The 19,382-nt window shown below is 43.8% G+C and overlaps 1 protein-coding gene across 1 annotated transcript in view; it reads left to right on the forward strand.

The window, feature by feature from the left end:
• Positions 1-10,936: 10,936 nt before the first annotated feature.
• The window catches only part of ACSL1 (acyl-CoA synthetase long chain family member 1), a 39,204-nt gene continuing 30,758 nt past the window's right edge, over positions 10,937-19,382 (forward strand). Inside the window, exon 1 of the mRNA XM_054161931.1 lies at positions 10,937-11,018. The gene's annotated coding sequence lies outside the window, so the exon portion shown is untranslated. The remainder of the gene's footprint in view (positions 11,019-19,382) is intronic.

The raw sequence follows: 19,382 nt of genomic DNA on the forward strand, positions 1-19,382 counted from the left end.
TTCTCCCAGGCAACCAGCACCAGAACAAGGGGACACAGTCTCAAGCTGTGCCAGGGGAAGTTTAGGCTCAAGGTGAGGAGAAAGTTCTTCGCTGAGAGAGTCATTCGTCATTGGAATGTGCTGCCCAGGGAGGTGGTGGAGTCACCATCCCTGGAGGTCTTCAAGAGGAGATTGGACGTGGCACTTGGTGCCATGGTCTAGTCATGGGGTTTGTGGTGTCAGGTTGGACTTGATAATCCTCGAGGTCTCTTCCAACCTTATTGATACTGTGATATATTTTCTAATGTAATGTCTTGGGTAGTGGTGTCTTCAAACACTGCTGTAACTTATTTACACAGTATATTTACCAGTTCTATTTGGTTGTGGGTTTTGCACTGCACATATAAAGACAGTTAAATGATTTAAGCACAGATCTAACCTTTCCAGTACAGTGATTCAGATTGGAAATACAGGTGCTGTGATCTGTGGGTTTCCCACAAATGGGATTCCGTGGCAGATTAGTCAGGTACTCACAACTTGCTCCTCTGTCTGGTATCTTCCCAGATGCTGTGGCTATAATTTGGGCAGTCCTTAGCTTGGAGAGGGCTAGGGGCCTCTGTCTCTTGTGTGCTCCCTTTCCGGGCTATAACCTCTTCTGGGATTCAATTCTTGGAGCTTTTCCCCTTTCTGCCTTGGTCCAGATGCAAGGCCTGGGTGTAGCTGTTGCCTGTTAGGACAAGTTCTTCAGCTGCTACTCGGGCAGCATTTTGTCTCTTTGTTATAAGAACAAGGCTCAGGTGCAGTTGGTCTGCTAAAGCAGGTTCTTCAGCTGCTTCTCTGGCAGTGACAGCATTTGTCTCTTGTTGCTGTCTGGGTGAGAACAAGGCAAGTTGGTTTAAATACTGTCCCAAAACAATTGGTAACATGGAACCCTGATAACTGAACCTATAGGATGGGGCATAGCCAAACATGGCCAGGGGCACACACAGTTCACAGCTGTGATGCTAAGTTAATCACACGTGATACCTGGTTATCCAGACCCCAGGAAGTGTCCAGGTTTGCAGGTTCACGGGTGCTTACAAGGTTAATCACATGTGCTATACATTTTGCCTGGACCATCTGGACCCCAGGAACTGACCAGGTAAGCACATTTACAGGTACTTAGCCCACTGTCTGCTAGGGCATGTTTTGGGGTTTGACCCTTCAGGACAAGGGGAAGTAGAGTCAGACTAACCTGAGAGTCTCTCAGCACCAAAATCAGCTTGTTTCTGTTGGACTAGGAGTTATTTGTAAAGAATCTTGATGCACAAAAATAATTATATGAATCTTAAAATTGGAGTGTTATATGAAAGATACAAGTATCTTCCTACAAAGTTGAAACAGTGTTTTTAACCTTTAGCTCTGAATTTGTTTCATGTTTTTATTTCTTAAGGATGATCAACTAATTTCTTTTTTAGCTGTGGTCTGAAACAAGTGAAAAAAACCCCCACCCATATCTAGAGCTCTGCTTCCCAAGATTTAGATTGCTCTTCTTCTAATTAGAGGTGCTACATAATTGTGATTTGGGGAGGAAGCCTTTTGATATATGCATGTCCTGCAGAGAAGTCCCTTGGCTGGAGGGTGCTGATGCTTTACCACAGAAGTACATGCTCTATCAGTGGAAAAACTTAGTAATGATTCTTTCTTGAGAAATTTTGTCACCATCATGAGGAGTCTGGAAACTTGAAGTTTTTAAATTGTCAGAGATACTTTGGCCAAACCCATTTGCTTTGCTACTCTAAGACTCTGTTGGGAAATCTTTATAAATGCTGTAAGGAATTTTTTTGCTTGCTGGAGGACTTGCATTTTAAGACATACCCATTCTTAAATTATATATGCATTTAAATTCTGGTCATACAAAGGCTAGATATGAGTGTGGAAAACTAGTGCCATCTTACTGTAGATAAAAACTCAGCAAGCAGCAATAAATTTTTCTAGGCAGTACACTGTATTTGCTGTGAGTTATTAACATCCTAATTTAGGCTCTGTTAAAACTAGAGGAAAGATTTTAATCAACTCCAGAAGAAGCTGAATAAAGTCCCAGTGTTCATGTGCTTAAGTAATCTTGTTATGGGACTGCTAAAAATCAGGTGCTGCCTTGTGAGTTACTGTAGTGATAAAGGAGAGACCTGCTTAGATGAGTTCCTGTGTGATCTGGTATAGGTGATCCTGCTTTGGCGGGGGGGTTGGACTAGATGGTCTCTTGAGGTCCCTTCCAGCCCCTAAATTTCTGTGATTAGAATCAGTTAGATTGAAAGGACCTTTTAAATTACCAGTTCCAATTGTTAACCTAACACTGCTAAGTCCCCCACTAAAACAAGCCCATCAGCACCACAACTATACACTTTTTAAATGCCTCCAGGGGTGGTGACTTCCCTGGGTAGCCTGTTGGGGTGCTTGACAACCCTTTTTGGCAAAGGAATTTTTCCTAATGTCCAATCTAACCTCCCTTGGTGCAACTTGAGGCTATTTCCTCCTGTCCTATCCCTTATTACTTGGGAAAAGAGACCAGTGTGGCCTGGTTGGACTAGTTGAAAAATGTTGAAGACTATCTCTGAACTCTCCCCACCCTGCTTTGTGTTTCCACTTCACAATTCTTACTAAATTAACTTCTCAGAAATGTCTTCCTACTTCACCACCCTATGCTACAGTGGTCAATAACACATTTTAGAAAACATCTTTTGCCAGGCTTTGGTTGGGTAGATTTTCCTGAAGTTTAGGATGATGTAGCTTTTACTTTGTGCTCTGAATGACTGCATGGTGCTGCTGAATGTTGACACGTTTTGGTGGCATTCTAGGCAATCTCAAACCACTTTCTCATGGGAAGGAAAACTTTGTGGGGAAAGCCATACCCTTCACCACATTCTGGGAATATGATAAACGTCTTCTCATCCCAGTGAATGCAAGATCTCAGATAACTCACCATAGTTCATGACAGTCACTGCTCCAAGCATTTATAGCCTGGTCTTTCAAAGGTTTTGTTCTTCAGTGCTTTTTGCAATAGATAACAGTTGAGAGGAATCTGCATGTGACAAGACTTTGAAGGCAAAAAGAGACCATTGAATATACTGAAGGAAAATGAATGAACTCCTACTTCTACAGAGCTATGATTCTTTCCAGCTTCAGCATTTCCTACTGATGGCTCAAGATGAGTCTGTGTTTAGTAAGAGGAACTTGCTACAGGATAGACCTGGCGTAATGTGGCTTTCTTTCCAAAGGGGTTATGGAACATTGGGATTACACATGCTCATCTGCAGGGTGCCCTCTAGATGTGTGGTTAATAACCTAAGCACAAATGCAAGTACGCAAAAACTTCCTTATCTGGCATTACTAGATAATTTTCAATTTGCCATTAACTCAGGCAAGACTGTTATCTGTTTAATTCCTCAATGTTTTGTGCCAAGTCATATGTTTCAACTCTCAGTGATTTCAGCTGGAAGTCTATTTTAATCTTGCATTTGTGTTTTAAAATGTACTCAGTGCTCCACACTAATACCCCTGGGTTTTCAGTCTTCATGGGCACCTCAGGCAAATAAAAGTATAAAAAAAAAAAAAAAAAAGTCAGCCCTAAATGCATGAAGTTTTGAAGCTATGTTAGATGTCCTCATATCATTGAAAGTGCATGTGGAACTACAGCAGTAGCTGCTGCCAAGCAGGTGAGATGGGAGTGCAAATGTAGTTTATGTTCCCTGGCCACTGCTGTGCCAGGCAGCTGGAAGGCATGGATTCCACCATGACCTTGGATCCAGCATTGCCACCTGTTGCCCTTTTAACACAAAAGCAGTCTGTGCCAGAAAGCAAGAGCAAATGCTGACCTTGCCAGGGAGAAGCAAACCAAGGCCAGGGGGGCAGTGATGCACCCTAGCAGAGCAGTCTGGTTTAGAGTACACAGAATGCTTGCTGCTGGCACGAGAACCCTGGGCTTCAGGCACTATCAGCACTGGTGAGAGCCTCTGCCTGCTGGCCTTGCAGGTCTCTTCATCTAGCACTGCTGTTACCACAATCAGTTACTCCAGGCAGTGCTGCCTGCTATTGAAGGGAGCAGAGATTAAAACTGCTCTTTCAAATTGATTGGTATTGGTCTGGTAGTGTCATTGAACTTCAAAATACAAATAGTGTACAGAGCATCAAATAGGAAAAGGAATTGTAAAAAGTGTATGTATCTTGAAGTAAAATAATTGCTTTATTTTAGCTAATCTAAACTTCAGTTTGGCTTTATCAATTTAAATATTTTTTATTTCATAGAATGGTTTGGGCTGGAAGGGGCCTTAAAAATCATTCTAGTTCCAAGTCCCCTACCATGGGCAGGGATACCTTCTACTAGTCAAGGTTGCTCAAAGTCCCATCTAACCTGACCTTGACCACTTCCAGGGAGGGGGTATCCACAACTTCTTGAGGCAACCAGTGTCTCACAACCCTCACAGTAAAGAATTTAAGATTAAACTTTAAGTCTGAAGTTTAAATTGTTGCTCTTTTCACCCATCATGTTGATTCATTTGTTAGTGCTAACTCTCTTTCTCTCTACAGTGAGGGAGAATACATATACACTGCCATGCTGTCTTTGCCTTGTAGAAAAAAAAAGTCTTTATCTAAATAGTGACTCACCTGCTGAGGTGTTGTACCTGTATGTCAAAACTCAGGCTGGTCACTTGTTTTCAGAGGTGCTATATGGTTTTGTTGAGAACAAGTGCTGCCCACTGAGATGCAGTGATGTTACTAGGTAGGTTGATGGCATCCTGGACTTGCTAGCCCATTCTAGAGGCCCTACTTCTGTTTCCTTAATTGATATTTTGAAGTTTGAAAAAGGTAATGTCCTTACTGATGCTTACAACAAAATGACTGAGGTATCATAAACATAATGGGGAAAAAAACCAAAGAGTATGGTGAGAGAGTGGTTAGGATTTTGAGGTGCTTGCATGTTGCTGCAGGCAGAAGCTGGGCAGTCTGCCTGGTCTGCTGCTGCACTGCACAGCACTCACGGTCAATGAAAACCTGTGTGTTCTGTAACATGCTGTATGTAACATGGTACTTCATTTTTAGGTTCTTCATGTGCTTTATGGATTCCAGAATTATGGTAGTGGTTAAGAGACACAGATCCCTTAATCTGAGTGATCTCTTAATCTGGTAGTGATTAAAGCCTCAGAAATACATCAGAGATGTAGTCATACAAAATTTGTGCTATCACACAAGTTAAACAGCCTTGCTGTACGATCTGCCACTGTTTCACAGCAGAAAATGAAGGAACTTAATGTGGTTAAAAGGAAGAAACGTGATGTAGTTATTTTTGAGACTAGTAAAAGTTTGTTGCTGCTGGATATTTATAGACAGAGATTCTTGAAATTTGTTCTCTAAAGTACCAATATGTAGGTGTAAATGGGGTGTTACACAAAAATAAAGTTAAGCATTTCAAATAATGATGTTTAATATCATTAAGTGGTTTGTTACACAAAGTAGTATTCAAATATTCTCCCAGGCCCATCTCTATATGAGAAATAGGAATGTAATTATCAGGGTGGATAGTTAAAAGATACCTTTCCAAGATCAGGAGTATGATAAAGTGAGATCTCTGTGGTGGGTAAATTGGTTGGTAGGTGTCATAAGAATGGCAGTGAACAGGCTCGGGAATCACCAGGCCAGGAGTGATGGCCTGACCTGCTTGTGCTGCTCAGGAACGGGAAGCTTGATTTCCAGTGTCCCAGCTTGGACCCATGCATGATGGCAGAGTGCATACTGCTCAGTGCTCACAGGGAAATGGTGCCCGTACCTTGTAGCTGTTTTGTGTAGACAGCTGGATATATGTTGAACATGTAATTTGATTAATGGTGGTTCCTGATAACATAGACATGGCTAAAAAAATTGCTTATTTTCTACTTACTAGCACCATTTTATCATGGAGAGGAATATTTAGCCTGTTCTTATTTCCTATAAATGCAAGTTTGCATAGGAAATTTTGTTCTTCACAAGCCAGGCCTATTTGTTTTCCTGTGCAGCAACAACTCTGTGAATCATCTCATGGCAGTGTGGAGGGTAGAATTGTTTCCACCCATTGCCAGAGACAATACAGGCAATTTATGATGAAGGGCCATGACAAGTTGTTCTTTTTAATCCCTGGCTTGGCTTTTATCCCAAATGAAGACAGAGTTTACTGACGTACCTTGCTGTGGAATAATTTAATGGGGTGTATGTTGGCCACACTGATCTTATCCGTGTCCTGCAAGCCTTTTCTTAAAAGTATTCCCAGGACTTGTCTTCCCCACAAAGTTAACCTGTGTGCTGGTTCTAGACCTTGTCCTGTCTAAACACTGCCTTGCACTGAAGTGTGAAGGAGTGTGCAGCCTCAGCTTTGCAGCCAAGAAGGAACATTAACTAAAGCCTGAGCTACTCTGACTGCTAATCTGAGCTCCCTGCACTTAATCCTACTTTTCCACAGGGGCCAAACACAGGAGCAGGGCTTGCCACACAAAGGAAGCAGGATGTTTTTCATAAGTGCTTCAGTGTCTTTTTGTGCTCAATGGCTTACATGGGTGGCTTTTATGGATCTTCTAGCTGAAGCTAGGTAGCTCATAACCTCCAAGGCCTACTTGGACTGGCATTTGCAGACTTGCTTTGTTTGGCACTTGATGGGCTTGAACAGATGAGATATGGAGCCACCCTTTCAAAAGCAGAGCTCTGTTTACACATGTGGTTTAAGTGTGGTGACATAGGTGTTATATGAAAATGCAAATAACAGAGATGATGTACATGTTCCAGTATGCAGGTGTGTTTTGTAGGAGATAAGGTTCATTTTTTGAATATTAAGTATTCATTTAAAATCAGAGCATCAAGATCACTATGTACAAGTTCTTCAGCTTTTGGAAAGGGCTTGATCCTCATTAATTCTTTCAGTGTTCTTTTTTTCTGACCCCTGTAGGCAGTAACATTGAATTGGAGTAGCCTAGATGACTCCTTGCAGTGGTGAAGCACACTTCTGAGCTGGCAGGTTTGGGGAGGTAGGCATGCTCAACTTGAGAGATCCTTTAAAAACATATATTTCTTGTCATAACATCTGGCCTGCTTCTGGGGCTGAACTTGTGCACCAATACTCATCAGAAATAGATGCGAGGAGATGTGGGCATGTGCAGAACGTGAAAACATGCTGAGCATTTGGAGGTCATTGCTGATGAGGGACATCCATGTCTGGCAGGGCTCTGCTTTTCAGTTTTGTGTTAAACATGTGCTGGTGAACTGTAACTTTGAACAAATAAAACAACTTACTCCTTTTGTCAGCCAGAAAAGATTGTGCTGGGGTTATGTTCCAGCAGAAGAGATGATATTTTATTCTTTGACATAAACAGTTTGGTTCATAGTTGGAGTTTGAACATCATAAATATTTAACTTCTGAGCTTTCTCGCTCTGATTATCTCTGTGTAATATTTTACTTAATATTCAGTTAAGCAGACAGAATGTTGTTGGTTTATATATTTCCGTAATATAGCTTTCTACATTGCAGCTTCTGTTTTCAAGTAGATTCTAGAATTAAAGCAGTAAGCTTTTACCTGTTTTGTGTGGTGCTTTTGACCTTCAAAATGGTAGAATATAGAGAAGAATGATGATTGAGGAAAATATTTTATAGGAGGAGAAGTGAATAAGATGGCTCTCTGTAGATATTTATGTTTGTATGTATAGATCTATCTCACATCTCTTTGCTGGTATGCAACAGAAGTTTTGCATCCCCCCCTGTCTTTTCCTGGTTAGGTATCTCAATGTTCAGAGGACCTGTATTTCATGGACCTTTTAGCATTCATGACTTCCTTACTTCTGTCTTTCTAAGCTGAACATAAGGTAACATAATGAGTGTAACTGAAGCATGGATGAGACTGGCTCTGCTCAGACCTTTATTCAGACCCCTGCCAGTACAGCTCATTCCTGCCATCAGTATGTTTGAATTTGTATTAACTCATGTGTAAGAAAGAGAGATGACTGTTTTCCAGGAATGGCCCCAAATATATTTTTCTCTCTGACCTAGGACAGAGTTTCTTACTTCTGGGAGGCTCTTACCTTCAGGCTGTTTGCTGGTTGTGCCCAATATTGCATTGTTTCTTAGATAAAAACGTACCTGTATGATGACACAAATGCACCTGTATAACGGAAAAAAAAACCAAACCCACAAAACCAACAACCCCAAAAACCCCAAAACACAGACATAACCGTATTAACGTGTTGGCAACAAACCTGCTCATCTGCTGTAAGCCTACAATATCTTATTCTAGTCTTTACTCCGCACAGTATCTTTTGCTCTAGCTGCCGTATAACCTCAAAGAAACTTTGGTACCCATGTCACGCTCTTTCAATGTGTGTCACTGTCTTTCAGGAATGTTGCAGGTGACATACAACCAGACATGGTTCTCATTTCTGTGAGAGCAGGGAACACTGGTGTTGCTTCCAAGGCTCTGGGAATGCTTGTAGACTTTAATGGCCCTGAACAGTCTTGCTGGGGACCTCCACTCATGCTCCTGCCCTGTGGTCCAGACATTCTGCTTTAAGCTCAGACCTAGGCCCTTCCTCTCCCAGCTTCCTGATTTGTTTTTCCTGGATGGAGCCTGGAGGGATACTACAGGTAGCTTGTCTTCCTCCCTGTCTCCTGGATGAGCCCTAGATACATGTCCAAGCCTTGTCTTTGGTCTTGTCTCTGGCTCCTGCTGCTCCCCATTTGGTCTCAACTTGCCAAGGGCTGTTGGCAAAACCAGTCAGTGTCACCTGCTTGGGTGCTCTCTGACTGCTCCTCAGGGGAGAGCATTGCCTCTGCTGGAATCCCTTTTGGCTTCTTGCTCACTCCCCATTGTGGAATGACTCCACTCCCTTTTCCTGCTCCCTAGCATTTCCTATTAGGACTTACATTCCCTTTCTCAAGTGTATGAAACAGTTACAAAAGCAAACCAAAAATTATTCCACTTCCCACTAGGGAGAGGGTTGATGAGTCAGGTTAGAGCCTCTATGTCCCATACATGATAAAAAGAGTCAGTGCCATCTCAAATATAATTAAAAATGCATATATAAAAGGGTCCTAGCCCATGATGATCCACAGTTTCCATAGCTCCCATGTTTGCATCAGTCCAATGTTGTCATTGTAGGTACTGTTCATGTACAGCTCTTACTTCCCTGTTGTTTATATATGTTTTAATATGTAGTTTGGTAGAGACTAGGTCCCTCTCTTTTCTAATCAGCAGGGAAAAGCCAATTTCAGAACATATTGTAGTGTCTGGCTGTATAATCTGATGAATGTCTAGCAAGAGTGGAGAGGTGATACCTGGCATTAGTGAGACACCTGGGACTTCCACAGTTTCATGTTGATGACAAGATAAGATTCATGAAAAGGTATGTATGAGAGGAACTTTTTAGAACCTCTTCCCAGTGAGAGACAAGAGAAAACCAATTCACTGACACTTCTCCAAGACAGGGCTAAGGCATGTGGTTTATGGCCTTTAGACACCTAGGTGTGAAGAAAAATATGGTACCAAAGGATTAATTACCCATGGCAGATAAAGTTATACATTTTGGTGATTAGCAGATGGAATGTAGATGCATTTAGGGCAAAATATGAAGTCACCAGTGCCTGAGATGATGTGTTTTTTCATAAACTTGATTTCTTCATCCAAAAAGCTGGACATAATGCAAAAGTCACTTGGCAGAGCCTGGTTGTGTCTACATAAGCACAAAGTGCGATGCAAACCAGCAGAACCCATTCATAACAGAGAAAGTGATGTCCATGCTGCCTGTGCTTTGGGGCTTTACTTGGATTGACTTTTAGTGGAACTACGGACTCCATGCCCATTAGCAGCTGTAGCCAGTCAGATGTACTCCTGGATTATGTGCTTCTACTTGCTTTCCTGAGAAAGGAATTTATTTTCCATTTCTGAACCCCTACACAGTGTGAACCCAGGTGCAGTTAACTGGGAACTATCAGCAGCTTGACAAGTGCCCTCCTCTGCACTAAAAAGTGAGTACAGGCTTGTTCCTTTGTTAAAAACTCTATTTTACAGGAAGTCCTGTGTCTGGCATACTCCAGCATAAACTGAAGCATCATGAAACGGTAGCTGCCTTTACAAAAGATATGTATATATACATATGCATATATATATATACACACATACACACACATATATATGAATGTGTATAGCCTTAACCCACACAAACACTTAAAATAGCCTATCCACGAAACATAAGAAAACTCTGGCTGTGTCAGTGTGCACCAGTGAGATTTTGAGACGTGGGTTGATGATTTACGGGTTGAAGGGACTGATGAAGCACGCGGCCAACTCAGAGCCAGTCGACCACCGTCAGAGGTCACCGACATGCCCCCGCCTGCCTCTGCTTTACCAGCAATCACCTCAAACCCACAGACCCCTCACAAAGACCAGCAGCGGTGAACGAAGGAAACCCCAGGCTGCAGCAAGGTCATTGTCCTCTTCCAGTGCTTTCATACTAAACCACACATCCTTTCCGCCTGTTTATACTGGGCGCAAGAGGTCTCTTGCAAAGCCGTAAGAAAAACCTCCCCCGCAAGCTGTCACCTCAGATTTCTAAGGTGTAAAACGCCGCACACCGCTCATCTCACTTCCCCGCCTTTCCCCTCTAATTCCTACCCGCGCGTTCCGTATTTTCAGTGCTCGCACTGAGCTTTTGTATGAATTACCGTGATGCCCCGGGCGGCAGCGGAGAGGCCGCGGGAGGCCGCCAGGCGGGGGCCGGGCCGGGCCGCGGCCCGCGGGCAGGGGTAGGGGCAGGAGAAGGGGCAGGGGCAGAGTGGCAGGCAGTCGAAGCGGGCAGGCGGGCGCTAACGGCGGCCAGGCCCTAGCACCCGGCGAGCGGTGCGAGGGGGAGGGCGAGCAGGCGGGCGGATGGACGGAGGAGGCGGGCTCGGCAGACGCACACGCCGCTCCCGCCGTGCTCGGCTTAAATAGGGCGGCGCCGAGGGAGTCGTGTACAGTCGTGCTCGTTGTTACTGCTGTTGTTGCCGGGAGGTGAGCGGGGTTTGGGGGGTGCTGCTGCTGCTGCTACCCCGCAGGGTCGGGGTACGAGGCCGCGGGCCCTGCCGCGCTGAGGGGCGGGCAGCGCTGCCGGCGGCGCAGGGCCGGGGGCTGTCAGGGACGCGACGGCCCCAATTTGTCCGACTGCCGTTGAAGCAGGCTGGCTCTTCACGGGCCTGCTGGAGCCGCCACCGTTCGGCCCTTCGCCGCAAGGCTGGGGCGGCCTGCGCGGCCGCTGTCACCTGCGGCGTGAAGGGCGACGGGGCGGTCCCGCTACCGATCCCCTCCGGCTGCCTATCTGGGGCCGCTGCGTTTTCCCTTCCGCCCCGTGTTGGGATGAGCGTCCTCTGGAGCTGGCTTGGCTTGCCCTCGGCACAAAAGCCTTCAGGAAAGCGTAGCCGGCTGTCTCTGGCTTCCCTGAGCGCTGCCGGGGCATTGTTCCGCTGGCGCTGTCCTCTGCCCCGGTTCGGGCTGCGGGGCGGTTGCCCCGGCCAGTCGCGGCTCACGGAGTAGCGAGCCCCTGCGCTGCCCGGTCGAGCAGCAGGTAGCGGGCTGGGGAGCGCAGCGCTGCCTGTTAACCCCCGGGGGTTAGCGTTTAATTGCTGCACCTCCTCTTCAGGTAGGTTGTGCTTACGAGCGTGAATGCAGCGTATACTTGAAGAAGCTTTTTGGATTTTTAGGCAGTCGGGAGTGCCTGTGGAAATAGCGTAGCGTGAGTCAAACTGGCCTAAAATGGAAGGTTGAGTGACTTTGACTTTGCAGGCCTGCCTGCTCTCTGCTGTTCGGTAGCACTTGCGCAGGGATTTAGCCTAGTTACACGACGCTTTTGTTCTAATATGCATACATTTCTCGTTCCTGTTTAACAGGAATTGCAACACTTGAAGCCTTCTGAATTTCTAAAAGGCATGTCTGTGAGCTGTCTGGGGTATTATAGACACCCTCTTGGATCTAGTAAACCATCTAAATATGCCTCTGGGATTAGAGTCTGAGCTGTGATGGTCAGGTCCTGGGATAGAAAAGAGTGACATCCAAAGAAACTGCTGTCAAAACACCATGCTTCTGTATATCTGCACCTGGACCATTGAACTATTCCATGTGATGTTAACACTTCTTTTTTCATCCATGTTACTTTCCAGTGAATCCTGCAGTCTCCTGAGCCTGCTCAGGAGAATTTGAATTCACCTTTCTGCTCTCAAACTCAGAAGCTGAGATTTCTCAGCTTAAGACATTTGATAAGGTTTCTTGGATCAAGAAATTTTGAGTGTAAGAAGACAGAGTTTATTATAAAATGCCTTTTCTGACAATCACAGTACTAATCATGCAAATCCCAAAATTCTAATGTTGTCATGGCACTATACTGTTATTATCTCATTCTTTCAAGTCCCAGGATATCTAGCTTGCTTATATTGGAGGGTGAAAATGTCTGAAGATGGCTAATGTGGAAAATCTGAAGCTTGTAATTACAAGTAGCTCTTGTGTGTAATGTACTCACTTCAAGGTCTTGAACAAATGGCTTTAGCCTGTTCTGAGGACTGCATAATTATAATGAAAGCAGTTTCTAAATTTGATAGATGCTTGTTTACAACTACAAATCAGCCAACATGAGGTTGGAAGTAAGTCTTCAGTTCTTGAGAAGGAAACCCCTGAGTAGCCTTTTGCTTCAAGGGCAAGTATAAGGTTTGTATTAATGGAAAAACAAAGACAGTAATTAAGAATGGAAGGAAACACAACTTTGAAATAGTTCTCTGGGTAAGTGACTCCTGCTTCTGGAGTAGTCTTTGTAGCCAATTCTCCCATCTCATTGTTCTGCTAGAAATAAAAAACCACATGGGATATTTTGAGGAGATAGAGATGGGTTATACCTTCTATCCTGGATGTGTGTCATGGGGGACAGTGTGTTATCTCCAGTGGGGAAGATTAAACTTTCTTCTCTTTCCTTTCAAGAAAACAATGCAATTACTAGTGTGAGCAATAGAAGGTAGCAGTAGGTGTTTTGTTTTATTTTTCTGAGTCTTGGTAATGCAGTTGATTGAAATGGGTAGACTCAAAGCAAATGGCACAAGTGTTTTTCATGTGTAGCAGAGATGGAGAGAGAGGCTCTGTCCCAAGGAGATGCATTACTTGATAAATTTGACTTCTGAACAGACTTGTGAATAGACTGCCTTCCATATCCTGCTTCCCTGCTGTGCTAAATTACAAGTTCAGATATATTAAATATTTTATTACATTAAATATAGCTAGTGGTAAGTCCCCAAAATTCCTCACAAATAAGAGGGGAGATGGTCTGTGCATTGGTTCATGGAAGCACTGCTGTACAGCACTTTATAGGTGGTAGGTTCAAACTTGGCTGCAAATGAGGGCCTTGCGTTTCTGCAGATCCTGCCTGACTCCTGGAACAAGAACGTTTGGTAACATAGGGCTGCTACTCTTCCTGCCTTTCATATTGGGAGTTATTCATCTACAGAGAGTAAAATTATAGTAAAATGCTTTTTTTTTTTTTTTTTTTTAGGATTTGAATCTTACTAATACTGGTATCTTGTCCAAAACTGACTGAAAACAGCCTGCACAGTTTTGTAGAGGTTTAGAAGAAAAATGTGGGGGTTTTTGTGGTTGGACTGTTTAAAGCCTATGGTGGAAGTGCATGGTGTCCCGATTGCAGAAATTTACTTCTGGCTTTTTTTGTATGAGTTATTATTCTTAAACCCACAACTCAAACTTTTTAGTTTGAAGCTGCATGTGCCCTGTTTTGAAAACTTGGCCTCTGCACTTGGTCTGCATTAACAGCCCAGTGAGGATGAATTAGTTTCCTAGGAAGACTAGAAGGAAATACTATCACTGACTTGGAGGAAATACTGGTGCACCTTAATATGTGAGGTGAAGAGGTTGCTTGATTTGTCATACTCTTTCTTGTGATGCTGGTCTTAGGAAGTTACTTGGTGAACCAGTTACTTCTCATAGGCATTTGCTCATCTGCCCAGTGTTAGGGGTGATGTATTTTTAAAACACCCTTTTGAACTAGTGTGATGCAATGTGGTTTAGTGATCCTGACCCAGGTTGCCTTCTGCTAGACTTCAGGTGACAGAAGTATGAGTAAGAAACTCATTCTTGCAGAGTCTGAACTGGACACTTGAAGCATGCATTAACTTGATGTTGCATACTGGACTTTCTAAGTCTTTTCCTGGGAGGAGTACAATGAATAAGTTGGTATGATCTAATTAAGCTGTCAATGCCACAAGAAAGCTGCTGATTTGTAGCAATTTGCTTCTGTAAAGTGATTTTCATCTAAACTATATCTGAGTTGAGATTAAGTTTACAGAGTAGTGTCATACTGTGCTTGCAAATTTGATGTAGGGATGCAGTTCTAATAGATATTTTACAGTCTAAGTTATTATCCATTTGTAGCATCCTCTGGGGTGTTTGAAGATGAGAAACTGTTTTGTTCGCGTAGGCACGGATCAAAGAAAGCTTAAATAATCAATGTCTCAAAGGCTTTAGCAGAAAGTACGGGCTTTTCCTTAATATACAGAGTTGCCAAGAGCTGCTGGAGGACTGTAGTTGTACAAAAAGCACTGAGCAGGTCCTTGTCATGTGGTTCAGCTCCTAAACTTGAATAAACTCCAGTGACCTCATTGGTGTGCACTCATATTACTTGTTGGACTCATTAAGAGGCAAGAATCCAGGTGGTGTTCTATTTGATTGCAGGAGATTGCCGCCAAAGGTCTGAGGACAAGGCTGTGACTTTCATTGCAGCTGCAGTGGCAGCTTATGAAGTAAATCACTATGGCTCAACTGCTGGAGCTGAATCCTTCTTGTAGGCTGCTTTTCCCCAGTCCTGCTTTGTCCTAAATGCAAGAATGAAACCAGCAGAGGCAGCTTGAAAAACTGATGCCCTGTGGCTGCCTAGAGCAGGACTGGATGGCTGAAAGGGGGCTGGAGGTGGGGTAGTGAATATTAGAGACCTGCTGGTTCTTCTCTGTGCATGGGATGTGTTCCTTACTATGACCTTTTTAGATTCTCCCTCTTTACTGTTGCTGAAGAGTGGATTTGTCAGTTACTGTTTAAAAGGAGGGTTTATAGCTCTGAAGCCTGACCGGACAACCTAGACAACCCTCTGCATGATGAGATTTTTATTTTTGAATTGGGGAAGGGGAGGCAGGAAGAGGGTAGAGTAGAGGATTTGACAGTTCAACAGTACTTGGTTTGTTCAGGAAAGTCCTTTATAGCTAAAGAGACTGTCTTGTCACCTTTGATATATTTGTGTTATACAAGGCTTAAACTGAGGATTCTTAGGTTCTTTATCTTAAGGGTGGTTGTGGTTTTCTTCTGGTTACAGTTTGGCTCTGTCACAGTTGGTTGCAAGACCTCAGTCAAGTTACTGCCATGACTGTGATAGAGAGATAAAATCCTGGGAAGACTTATATGCAGTGTTTGGAGTTGCATGTTCAAAGTGTAGTATTACAACAGTCCATCTCTTAACCCAGTTGTGCTGTCCTGTTTCAGTCTGGAAGATAACAGCTGTTTGATAATCCAGACAAGAATTGATCTAATTGAGAACTACCTTCAGAACTAACCCAAGAAAATGGCATTTTCCAGATCACCTTGCTAGTGTGACTGTGCAACTAGATGACTGCTTGGCCAGCACAAAGAGGGTTGTGGGATCATGTATCTGGGACAGGTTGGACTAACTCAAATTTGAGATGATTTGAAATGCATTCTGAGACTAGGATTATGCATTTTCTTCAGACAAAAGGGTTTATTTTGTTTATGGCCAAAGCTATTTGTTGCTCTCTCTCTTTTGTACTTGATGTGGGAGCTAGAACATAATTCTGTGCTTTCTCCTTTCACCCTTTGAAAGAGCAGCTTAAGTATGACAGAGCTCCGTGGGAGCTGTGCAGTGTAACCTGTAATGGTAAGAAAACAGTGGCAAATGGCTGTCAGGATAACCCAAAGGTACATAGGTGCCTGATCCCCTGTTCCAGCACATGGTAGTGAAAACATCTTAGTGACATATAGCTCATAACGGAAAGTGGTAACTTGTCTTCTAGCTTTCTCCTGCCTGCAAGAAGCTGTAGAAATAACAGCTTCTTTTTACACCACGTGGTGGACCTGCCTTTATGGCAGGCCACTGCAGTGCTAGCACGCTGCTCATCTAAATATTAGGATAGAGAGGAAGAGAAGCCAAGTGGTTCTTGGGGTTGTTTTCTTAGCAGTACAGAAGCTCACGGCTGCTCTCCTGTTCTCTTCCGTTGCACTCAAATGATGTCTGGCTATGGATAGACAATAGGCAGGCTGCTGCCGGCTGTAAATAGCCCATTGTACACCAAGAGTAGGAGCAGCAAAGAACGGCGGAGTCCTGCCAACTTGGGCTGTTGCCTTGAGATACTGGCTCTGCTGTAAAGAATGGGTCTTGGGTGCCGTGGGGTGTGTGCATGAACAGAGAGCTGTCTTTGTCTGAGCCACACAGAACTCCTTAACAGAATTGGTACGATGAGTTCAGAGGGATGCTTTTAGGGACAGGATTTCTGGGAACTGCTGTTTCTGTGGAGGTGGCCAGGACAGGTAGTTATCTCTGAAGCAGTTTTGCCTTGTTATTAAGACTGGTTTCCCATATCTTTCTGATGTTGTTTTGAAATCCAAAAATGAAGGAAGGTCTACTGGTTACATTGAGGGGAAAAGTGCTTTTAACCTCAAATGTTGTCCATTCTGCTTCAAGTTTGTTTACTACATGTAGCAACATGAGTATCGCAGACTGGTAACTTCTCTTACCCAGCATCTTCTACCTTCGACTCCCAGTTGTTTTCTGCGTTCAGACTTTCAGTGAAACTGTTCCTGAGTCCATTTCTTGTAGTCCAGAGCCTGTCTGGATGAGATGCAATTGCAGGACCTGAGTTTGAAGAGAGCATGAGTTTTGTCTTGTCCTGAGCAAGCAGTCTTAGCTGGGCCCTATCTTGAGGGGAAAAAAACCTGAAAGATGGATCCTAGCTGTATTGGCAAGGTCTTTATATCTCGTTTTAGGTACTAAACTGCTTTTGTCATTGTAAAGACCCTGGATGTCTGATGTGATTGGTGCTTGAGCCAGGTAGATACTGAGATGAATCAAAGAAGTCTGGGAGACACTGAAGCCCCCTTTCCTGATGGGGTATATTTGGATGAGTGTATTTGGATGCATATTTAAAGAACTGATTTGTTCTCCCTGTTGCATCTGTCTCTGCTTTAAATGCAGAGAACAAGAGTTGATATGACTTAGCAGATAATGTCAAATGTAAGAATTGCTTAGTCTAGCAGAAAACTGCCCTAACTTTTTGAGTTTTGTGTTGACAAGGCAGAAGGTGTAATAATAAAATGATCCATCAGTATAAAGCTAAGCAGTAAAACATCATTGTGTAACTGCTCAAGAAAGGTTTTCTGTTACAGGCTGCTCTGTAAACAACTGGCCAAGGAAATGAAGAGTAGTGGTGTGCATTTCTTTTCATCTCAGCTGAAATCATAGCAGCTCCTTGACTACAATGGGACGTGAATTAAGTGATCACGTTTGCTTCAGTTCTTGTTAGCCGTAATGGCACCACAGCCTCTTGAAAGAGTAACTCTTTAATTACATTACATTCCTAAATCTTAGTGTGTGTGTGCAGCACACATCATGACTAAAGCAGAGAGGAAAACAAGTCTGTTTTAAAAGTCAAAGGTGCTTATTGTGGGGCTTGAGGAGAAAAGAGCTAAGCTTGCTCTTGGCCCTTAAATACATTACAGTGCCCTCTTCTAGATTCCTAACTGTGTACACAGTTGACTTGTAAGCCATGATTCCTTGTTAGATTGACTTCTTACTCTTACTGTTCACCTGTATATCTTGAAACTTAGTTTCATGCCTTAAATGCTAATGAGCATGATTTGATGCATGAAATGCAATAGCATAGTAATCCTAACAGGTCAGTAATGTATTTATTTTATTGCTTTGTGCTAAGGGAAGATGAAGAGGTTCCTTGTTAATATATTGTTTTTCTCTACCTTCCATTACTACAGTCTGATGCATTGTGGATTTTAGGTATAGTTTGCTGTGTATTACGTTGCAGACAACCAAAAAGCATTTTTCTAGTGACCCTGCACTGCATGTCTAGGTGACTGAAGCCCTGTACTCGGAGGCCATGCCATATAAGAAAAGGGAGGGGGGAGGGAGAAAGGGCAGTGCCTGCAGTCTGGGCTGTGCTCCATGGGTCTGGGACCCTTCCAAAGATGGAACCTGATTCCATCCTGACACTGCCCCTATCCATGACCTTATTCCAGCCTGTCCTTCTGCTAACATTGTGAAACCATAGGCCCTTTGAACTAATTTTATGGCTTTTTTGCTCTTTAGTAAATCTTTGTCCAAATAATGGTTAGGCATTTTGTGAACTAGATGACTCTTCTGTAGCCTGGTTGAATAACTGATTGCAGCAGAAAAGACTTGAAGGGCAGACTGCAAGCTAGGAATTTTCATGGAAAAATAGGAAATCTTAGCCTGTTACAGCTGGTTTTAAAACAAGCATATAAGTCTGTCTGGTTAGATTTCAGTGTATCTTATGCTGCTGTCCTGCAGCAGAGCATTGTTATGCAGTTATGTTCCAGTTATTTAAATACACTTGGACATTCTTTAGGTCTTTTGTTTAATTTTATTGTCTATAGGAAATGGCTGGACCTAAGTGATCGGAATAAATGCTTGGCACTTCAAGCAAGCAGGAAAGTGTCACTCCTCCCCTTCACCACTGAGACTGGCTGTGGCCAGCCCCTGGCTGGGCAGCTGAGTGGATGACAGGTGCCTGTGGGTGCCTCTGCCAGCTGGGCAGGCAGGCCCCATTGGTGGGGTGAGAGGGGTGCAAGCTGCCATTGGCCCCAGGCAGGCTGGCTGCCTGCTGCTTACCCCTCACCTACTGGGCAGGAGCTGGTGGGTTTGGCATGTGACAGGCGTCCTGGGAGACCTTGGCTGTAGAGGAGAGCACCAGCTGAGCTGACTGCTCTCCTTTTTTCCATGGCTGGTTCTTGCTATGGAATATCCATGTCAGCAAGCACTAGCAGGGAGCAGCCTCGTTTGACTCTTCCTTCTGTGTGAACGTGACAAATAAAATGTGCTTCCTGTACTTGATTATACTGCTGTGTGCTGCGGCCTTAGGCCCCCTTGGATTCTGCTTTCATCTGCCTCATGGCCAGATGTAAATTGTGGGGAAAATAGGAAGCTTGCTAGCATGGAGGAGCTGTGGAGGATATCAGCTTTGAAGGCAGTTTGCTGTACTGAGCTTTCTGTGCATGGTGGAAGGGAGAGTAGAAGACAGAGAGTTTGTTTTACTGGATTTAGCTGAAAAATCCTGCTATGTTACCATAGGATTAGGA

The sequence above is a fragment of the Dryobates pubescens genome, chromosome 1, assembly GCF_014839835.1.
Source record: "Dryobates pubescens isolate bDryPub1 chromosome 1, bDryPub1.pri, whole genome shotgun sequence".
NCBI lineage: Eukaryota > Metazoa > Chordata > Aves > Piciformes > Picidae > Dryobates > Dryobates pubescens.